The sequence below is a fragment of the Chenopodium album genome, chromosome 13, assembly GCF_948465745.1.
Source record: "Chenopodium album chromosome 13, dcCheAlbu1.1, whole genome shotgun sequence".
NCBI classification, from domain to species: domain Eukaryota; kingdom Viridiplantae; phylum Streptophyta; class Magnoliopsida; order Caryophyllales; family Amaranthaceae; genus Chenopodium; species Chenopodium album.
Genome location: NC_137846.1, coordinates 46,439,584 through 46,449,716, shown reverse-complemented (window position 1 = coordinate 46,449,716; position 10,133 = coordinate 46,439,584). Strand labels below are relative to the sequence as shown.

The following is a 10,133-nucleotide window of genomic DNA, read 5'->3' as shown; positions in this document are numbered from 1 at the left end:
TAAAATAATTAACCAGGCCCAGTTTAATATTTTGGCCATAACTTCCTCAATATTCATCGGAATTGATCTTATAATATATCGTTGGAAAGATCTCTTCGAGCCTCATCCATCTACACTATTATTGAACCTTAATTATGGACCAAACTAAACTGGTTCGGCTATTTTCAAATAAATAAAGTCATTTTCAAAAACAGAGAGAAAAGAATTTAATTAAACTAAACCGCAACACTCGACTTCCAAACCACTTTCACCTAATTCGATAATAACACAACGTGAAAGGCATTCATCACCGGGTTTGGTTTTGGGGAGACACAATTTGGTGTCTACAATCATGAACTTTAACATGTCTGATTCTACAAAGACTATGAATGAGTTGCATGCTATGTTGGTTAGTGCTAAGAAGCAAATCCCTAGGGAACCTAAGAAAGAGGTTCTTATGGTTCAGAAGGAAAAGGGTTTAAGAAGAAGGGGCAAAAGGCTAAGGGCAAGGGCAAGAAAGTTGCCAAGGCTCCTGAAAATCCTAAAGCAACTCCAAAGGCCAAGGCTGCAGATGAAAGTAAATGCTTTTCTTGCAAGAAGAAGGGGCATTGGAAGCGCAATTGCCACAAGTATCTTGAGTTCCTCAAGAAAAATGGAGCATCCACCTAAGGTATTATATTATAAACATTTTAACTTTCATTTAGGTATGTGATACCAAGTTGCAGTGCTTAACATTATTAATGTTGTGCAGAAGATGCAAAGAAGTGAGGCTAGCAAGGAAATGGAGCTAAAGGGTGCACTAAAAGTGTTCAAGTGACCAAGAAAGGTTCATAGTTTTAATTTCAGAATTTTTAAGATGATTTTAGACATTTTCCGGTTTTTGATGAGACAATATTTCAATTTTCTCATTTGAATACTAATTTAGTTTTACTTGGCTTGGACAAGTGTTGATCCATGACCAAGGTAATAAATTGTTTTCATTTTGCTAGATCCGAGTTAATTTTGTTTTATGACATTGATATAAGTAAATCACAAAAGCAAAATTAGATGATAAACTTACTTATAACAAAGTAAGGTTAGGTCACATAAACCATTTACACATCCAAAGATCACAAATGGATGGACTCTTATTCTAATTTGATTATGAATAACTTGAGAATTAAAAGTCATGCTTGATAAGGTAAAATGACCAAGTCGCCGTTAGTTGAAAGGGTGAAGGAGCTATTGACCTTTTGGAACTCATACCTATGATGTGTGTGAACCAATAAGTTCAAGAATTAGCAAGAGATTTAACTATTTCATTGCTTTTACTAACGATTTTAGTAACTATATCGATAATTACTTAATGAAGTAAAGCTTGGAATCATTGAAAAGTTCAAAATTCCAAAATGAAATGTAAAATCAATTTGAGATAAACAATTTAACACCACAATATGATTGTTGTGATAAGTATTTAACTCAAAATTAAAGATCATATAAAGGGAATTGTTGAATTAATTCATAATCCAGAAACACTACAATTAAAATGTGTGTTTAAAAGAAGGAATAAAACTTTGCTTGCCATAGTTCAATCCTAGATTAGCTTTAATGATTTATGAATATCGTTTTGAGGATATACATTAGAATAACGATTGCGAATATACTAAACTGAAACTCAACCAAAGCAATTGAAGAGACGTCATAAAAGTTATGATTTGGAAATGTTCCAAAAGTTGTCTTTTCTAACAAGATTAAGGGTTATGAAATTGATGTAAAATGTTTACAAAGATGACATAATGCACCCTAAATCAAGTAAATAGTTCTTCGTGGGTTTTCCCATGGAAACTAAGAGGTATTATTCCTACAATCGCGTAGATAACAAAGCGTTTGTTGCTCGCGATAATGTCTTTATAGAAAGAAATATCTTTCTATAAAGCCAAGTGGGAGTAAAGTTAGATCTCAATGAGATTCGAGACAAACAACAAATGGATGTGGATAACACTACATCAGAGACGAGGTCGTATGAAATCAGCTAATTTGATAAATCATATGTCGAAGCAAGCTAATTCAACTAGCAAGGCTTCTATCGTCCCACTTGAATGAAAGGCTTCAAAGAGTTGAAGAGAATAATTCTATTGTTGCTCATACCTATCGTAGGTTACTTGGGATCAAAACAAACAGTTTGTTGAAATTCTGAGAAAAGGTGGATTCTAAAATTTTCCTATTGGAATGGTTGGAACCCATACCCTACAAGAAAGCTTCGGGTAAGTGTCAACTCAGGAAGTGTCTTAAGGCCATGAAATCCAGAATGGACTCCATGTCTATAAAGATGTGCTAGTCCATGATAGCCTTACAAATGGGTCAAACCTATTAGATGCGTAAGCCTATTCGGATTCTAGTGATTGCTGATTTTCGATTATGAAGTTTAGCGTTGGATATCAAAATCACCTTCTTAAAATGTTCTTGATAGAGGATATGTATATGATACAACCTAAGAATTTTGAAATCCAGAAATCCTAGAAATTTTTGCAAACTTCAAAAGTTCATTTAATGGATTGAAGTAAGCATCAAAGAGTTGAAACATTCGTTTCGATTAGGCAATCAAACAGTTTGATTTCCTCAAAGAACGAAAAGGAATCTTGTAGAGACAAGAAGTTTAGTGGGAGCAATTGGTCTTCTTAGTCTTGTATGTAGATGACATGCAATTCATATGAAATGACATATCAAGCTTGAATAAGTCAAGCCGTGGTTAAGGAATTGTTTCTATATGAAAGACTCAGGAGATGTTGAGTACATAATGGGGATCAAGATCCAAGAAATGAATCTTGAAGAATGACTGGAATGAATCAAGAGACTTATGTTGATAAGTGTAGGGAATATTTCAAGCATTACCCCAAACTTGAACACCACTGTGATCATACACTTAAGCATGGTGGCGTCCAAAGGGAAGGAAGCTAGAGCAAAAGAGTCGCCAACAAGTTTTAGAAACTTGTAAACCGTTCACAAGGGAAGGTTACACCCCTTAACGATCCATGAGATCGTCAACTCCAAAAGGTCTTGAACCAAATAGGGTTCGGTGATGAAGGTACAAATCCAACCTAAAAGAGATTGAACCTGCCCTATAAAATAAGCCTCTACTTCATTCTTCTCGTATTCATGTGCGCTTTCTGACTAACATGCAAACAGTAGGTTAACCCAAAACCTGTTTATCTATGTTGGTTGAATATTAATGCACAAATAAAACCTATTATTGGCGATCACTTGAATTATAATCATATTAGCCCTAAACAAGATTATTAATTATCTTATTAAGCGTGATTACAAGTACCAATTCCCTTTAAACATGCATAAAAGGCGTGATCAAGCAATAACAATAATAATACATCAAGCAACATGATAACAACAATCATCATAATTATAAAAACAATAATTATAACAATAATAACCATGTAAAAGCATAATATTAGCAAGATCCTAGGCATGATACTAACAAGATTAATAACAACCCTAGCATGTCACTAAGCAATAAAAATCAAAGCTTTAGCCCTAACATGGTATTAACATGATATTAGAAAAGAGTAAAAGGCACCCTAAACATGATACTAGAAAGCAATAATAACATCCTAACATGATACTAGGAATTAAACAAATTTAAACATGCTTTCTACAAGAGTAGAGCAATAAGATTACATACTTTGATGCCTCGTACCTCTTTCTAATAACAAAATACACGCGTTAGTAACTTCAAGGAAAATATAAAATCAAACAATCAAATTAAATAATTGAAATAGAGATTTGGGACCAAACCCTCTGAAATTATAACCTTTCACGTCTAGGGCGAAGGCAACTTCGAACTTGGCTAGGTGTGTCTAGTGCTAATGTATGAGGAATTTTGTAAGAGGGATGAGAGCATAGAGAAATAGGGAGATGATTGATGATAATTGATGATTGTGAATTGTTGATGATGATTGTTGATGATTGTGTATTCATAAAAGCGGAGGTTCAGGACCCTATTTATAAGAAAACAGTCCGGAAATAAGTAGAATTTGATAAGGAATAAGACTCCACTTTGTCGCTGCAAAACCGACCTTGTCGCTTGGCGACAGGGTCTGTCGCGTGGCGACAGGCCTGTCGTTTGGTGACAGCCTGGATTCCTACGCGCTTTCAAACACGGAGTCCACTTATGAATCAAGATTGATTTGTAAAGTCCGTATGGAAATTGAAATCGTATTTTTCATAAAAATAATATTTTATTCCAAATAAAACTTATCAAAATATAATTATTAATTCTAATGCTATTAGGATTTAAGAAGAACCTTCTAGAGAATTCTAGAAGACTATAATTAATTCTAATAACCCTAGGAATAATAATTATCATTGGGCCCTCCCCTAGATCATTGGGCCGCATGTAAAGATCAAACCGGGCCTAGTTTAGTATTTTGGCCATAACTTCCTCATTATTCATCGGAATTGAGCTTATAATGTATCGTTGGAAAGCTCTTTGCAAGCCCCATCTAACTGCACTATTATTGGACCCTTGTCGTGGACCAAACTAAACTGGATTGGCTGTTTTCATAAAATAGAGTTGACCTTTCACACCTTCACCTCGTTCAATTATCATTCGACGCAAAAGGTATTCATCACTGGGTTTGGTTTTGGGGAGACACATTTGGGTGTCTACAATAAGGTTCTTGACAATTTCATGAAGCAAGACTCTAAGAGAGGATGTCTTCCCATGTTTCATGGTATTACGCTCAGTAAAACTCAGTGCCTTCAAAAGCTAGTAGAGTTGAGTTATATGGATAATGTACCTTATGCTTCTACAAAAGGGTCCATTATATGTTCCTTGATATGTACAAAGAAAGATGTTACATATGACTTGTGCATGTGTAGCAGGTTTCAAGTAAATTTAGATAAGCATACTGAAAGTTACCAAGAGCAAATCCTTGAGTACTTGAGAAGCACTAAAGGAATATTTCTAGTTTATGATGGCAAGAGTGAACAAGTTGTTAAAAGGTTATACAGATGCAAGTTTTCTAAATAGGCAAGATGACTTTAGATGTTGATCTAGATAAATTTTGTGTCTGAATGGAGAAGGACAGTGAGCTTGAAAAGTTCAAAGTAGAATGTTGTTGCGTACTCAATGTCAGAATATGTGTTTTAGCTACAGTAAAAGTAGTTAAAGAAGGAAGTTTGGATCAAATTTTCCTGTGACTAGAAGGACACCTTTGCCAAAACAAAGGAGCCCGGGTCACATCACAAATCCAAACAAATAGATATGAGATATCACCTTGTTTATGAGATCAATGACAAGCGGGATGTCGTGATCTGCAAAGTTTTATTATGAATAAGTATCATTTATTAAACCCCTTCCACAGACTAAAGTGTGAGATTCATATTAAAGTCTTGGATTGTAGCAAATTATATAATTCAAGTAGTGTATGTTTTGAGAAAACATATTACATAAGGAATGCGTATATTTGCAGTATTATGTTTAAAACAGAAATTATTATTTCTCTTATTTAATCATGGTTTTGGAAATTAAATAAAATGTCCAAATAATTATGAATTGATGGGATCATCAGGTTGATGACCTGGTGAATGAAACCCCACAGGTGAACAAAATTCATATATTATTTAAGTTCCTAGTTCGAAATCATTAAAGTGGACATAAATGATTTTAATAAATGGACTAGCATGTAAGATTGATTGGATATCGCAGTTTCTTAGGCCATAGGGGCATAGTGATGCTTGGTCAATCACTTGGATATCCATGAATGATGCATGATCGAACTACTGACCTACTTTGAAGTGCAAGTATAGAGTTTCCAGATATATTATTGGATTCCTTTGACATGAGTGGAACATTGATTTCATTTAATGATTAATTGATTTAACTGTGATACATTCAAACGTCTACCCGTAATTGGAGATTATAAAGGATGTATCTTGGTTACTTCAAAAGTTAAGTGGGAGCTTTGTTACTACAAGATTGAATTGAGTCTACTAATTAAATTAGGGAATGTTTCATGGCCGCTTGAAGAGGGAGAATTCAGAAAATACGTGGCCGCGTTCAAATGCATTACTCAGTAATCATTTGGTTTTATAATTCGAACTCAGATTTCAAGAAACGATTTGTAGATTAATATGATCTCGACATGTGATGCAATCATATCATCAAATCGACACACATTGACTTAAGGAATTTGAATATTGCACAATTGTCTCAAACAAGTGGGAGATTGAAGGAATTATATCTTTGTCGTGTTTAATTACTAGATATATAAATGGATCAAATTATAGAGATAATTAAGTTCGTACATTTGGGTCCTCGTTATATCATAGCTAGAGGTACTAATTATCTTTGGGATAGTAAAATAGGCCAAAGCCCACTTAGACGGATTCTATAAGGTCACACAAAGGGCCTAGATCGAGGACGAGGCCCATGATGGGCCTCATCCCCTATAGTGGTCGGCCATAAGGAGGGTTTAGAGAGGTTTTTGGGCTTCCTAACCTAGTCTAATTATAATACGATTATAAGTAGACTAGGTGCCTAGGTTATTCCACAGAACAGTTTTACTGTTAAGTTGAAACCCTAATTAGAAAACACGAAACCAGCTTCTCTCAAACTCCTCCCTCTCTCACGGTTCTCTCCTCCTCCCTTGGCACCAGTTATGGTGGTTCGTGGTGTTCCGTTAGTCCATTAAAGCTGGTGATCGTGGTTAGTTTTCCCTTTCACTCGACCAATCTAGTATTGGTGGACTACTTGTTCGAAGTTCGTGGACTAAGTAGAGGAGCAACGATTGGGGCTTTATTTTCTCCCTGATTTGCCAGTCAATTAGCTTCATGGAGATCACGCTTCAAGGGTATGATTATGTGTCTTGTGTTTTATGCATGCAATCTTGGGATTAGGTGCTTTATGAATATGATTCATGATTTTCCGCTTTATAGTGCCTATAAACTCCTACAGGAACAAGAAAAAAGAAAGGGGGATAAGGAGAAGGGTAAGAAGGAGAAATGAAAGATAAGGAAAATGAAGGAATATGAAAGAGAGGATACGCGACAATTTTTAATCATTCTTCCTTTAACCATGTTAGTCCTTGAAGCCGAGCTGCCTATATGGGTTATCTATTACATACCTGTTTTCATGTCCTTACTTAACATACTTTCTGCACCAGAATATATTATGGTTGATCCATCTTTTGGAATAAATGTGTTGTGTATACATAAATAATAACTATGGTAGTAAAGACTGTGCCATCGCCAAAGTTGCTTATGAGTATAGCAGTCTTTTGTATGTTTTTTCTCATATTTCATTATTTAATCTATTTCATTATGTTATTTAATCTGTTTATATATACCGTCTTTGATTTATAAGCAATTTTTTATCGAAAGTGAACCTTTTAGTTATAAAACCGAAACAGTAGCCTCTTGTTGTACCATTACCATCTTCTTTAATAATAGACACATAGGGTAGAGGAAATCCAAGTAGATCCTTATGAAGATACGAGTTTGAATAAGAATATCAATGTTTTGTCGGGAAAGAAGGAATGTAATCAATATAAAGCTCTCTAAGGTTGTATTATGTATATGTATAAGGTCCTGATTGAAATGAACTAGCTATTAATTACTGCTATTTTTTAATTTAAGGGTGAATTAAGATTTATGCTTGTTAAATATCTATTTTTTAAAATCCGAGTTTAAAAAAAAGTGTATTTCAATGGTTCAAGGCGACAGATGTGGACATGCAATTCTTTAATTTAATTTACAGAGGCATGTCTCAATGTTAAAGTTGTATTTTTTTGCCTTTTGTTGGACCGAGAAATGAGATAGAAAGATGGAGATAGTAAATCATATCATGAGTTTGAGATGTATATGTTTTCTCATACTCATGAAACCATATGGAAGTAGCAATTTGCAAACCTATATAGAAGACGAGTGAGTATTCGTTGAAAAAGGAGCATTGTCTTGCTTTCCATGCACTCTTAGAATAGTATAGTTAGCTAACTAGGTAGGCTAGAATTCAACTTAGGCCCCGTTCTTTAGAGTTGTTCTGCTCTGTTCTGCTTCAATCTACTCTGCCCTGCTCTGCTCTGCTCTACTTAAAAATAATACTTAATATTGAATTATTATAATAATATTTAATAATAATAATAATTAATATTGAATTATTATAATAATAATAATAATTAATATTTAATAATAATAATAATATAAAAAATTACTATCTAATAAAAAATAATAAATAATTAATATTTAATAATAATATTATTAAAAATTAATATTCAATAATAATGATGATAAATAATTAATATTTAATAATTATATTAAAAATAATAATAATAATAATAATAATAATATTTTCTCAAAAAAAACATAATGATAATAATAGTAATAACAATAATAATAATTTTTTTATAATATTAATAACAATGATAATAATTGATTTTTAATAACAAAAATTAATATTTAAAGATAATAACTAATATTTAAATAAAATAATTATTAATTTTTAATTATAATAATAAAAAATAATAATTAAATAATATTTAATAATAATAATTATTATTATAATAATAATAATTAATAATTAATATTAATATTTAATGTATAAAATAGACCTGTCAGGTCAAATAACGGGTCTATTTGTTCTTTATATTTTGAAAAAAAAATTAATTTTTTTATTTTTTTTTTGCGTTTTGCGTTTTGCATTTTAATTAATTTTGTTTTTATGTTCTATACAAATTGGCAGAATTGAGGAGCCAAATTATAAATTGGTATTAGTAATTTGTACACTTAATTTGTATGTAACATGCAAATTACACTTCAAATTGATGAGAGGAAAAAAAATAAAATTCAATGAACATAAAATCCCAACAAAAAAATTGTTTGAATTTATTGAAATTTACAATTACAATTACAATTACAATTACATTAATTAGACTTGAGTACTCCATTTGCTATGTTCTTTGTTTGAAGGTAACGACATCAAACAGATCTGAAAAAACAAAATTAATATAATGAATTTTATAATTGAGAATTCCATATAAACAAATTAGAAATAAAAATGACAGACAAAACTAGGCTTACGTCAACCGATCTTCGGTGAGCAAATTGGATTGCTTGAATGCCCTTTCCTTATAAATGAGCAGATATATAGAATACCCTGTTCAAGTAGAAAAAGAAATGAAATACTCATGAATAATGTAACTAAAATCCCAAAAAACAATTATAATAGAATAGCCCCAAATTTTACATTTTAATAAATGAAAAAATATTTCAATATTTTAATTTGATAGGGAATATTCATAAAGTTTTCATAATCTAAAGGTTTGAACATATCAATACCACCTTTGACATCAATTGTGTTGTCTAATAACCTCACAAAACGTTCAATTGCCACACTTTGTATATCATTAGTGTAGTAAGGTTCTACTGATACCGAAAATACTTCAATCATACAACCTGTTTACATAATTAACAAAAGCAAATTAAGCAAGAAACCAAGAAGAAAAAAAAGTTGAGCAAATTAACTAGAAGAAATTGTTTTCAATTACTCAATTTACTCAGCTACTAAATCAGCCACAACTTCATAATCAAAGCACATAACCTTACATAAAATCAACAGCAAACTAAAATCCTAGAAAATTCAAAATTCCACACAAACAGAAAAATTAATTGAAACTCGTAGAATTATAAACTCGTAAAATTCCAGACAAAGCTTCGAAAGCCGACATGGTTGGGCGCTGCTGCGGTTCCGAAGGAGGAGTGTGAAGCATGGTGCGATTATTTAAGTTTTAATTGGTGGTGATGAAATAAACAAGGAGGCGTTGAGGAGGAGATGGAAGCAACATTTTTTGCTCCAAGAGAAAAAAAAATATGAGAGGAGAGTGAATGAGAATAGGAAAGCGGCGTGAAGGAGGTAAATTGAAATGGGGAATATGAAGAGAAAGAAATAGGGTTTTGTTATCAATCCTTTAAGTGATGGGCCCTTACACATATATGAGACCTGTTAAGTCAATTACAGGTCTCTTATTGTTTTTCCTCCATTTTTTTATGGGCCCTATGATACATAAGAGACCCATTATCTCTAATATCAGATTTATTATATCTTCTTCTTTTGAGACGACTGCTCAGAATCACTAACCGCCCATACTCCTTTTCTTTTCTTGCTC

General features: G+C 32.4%; 1 long non-coding RNA gene across 1 annotated transcript; it reads right to left on the bottom strand.

Moving 5' to 3' along the window:
- Window positions 1-8,808: 8,808 nt before the first annotated feature.
- LOC145574828 (uncharacterized) lies at window positions 8,809-9,880 on the bottom strand. Its single transcript, XR_014098194.1, has 3 exons — window positions 9,310-9,880; window positions 9,049-9,124; window positions 8,809-8,956 (listed from the first exon to the last, which is right to left on the bottom strand). It is a non-coding gene; the product is annotated as an uncharacterized LOC145574828 (long non-coding RNA).
- Between the last annotated feature and the right edge of the window lie 253 nt (window positions 9,881-10,133).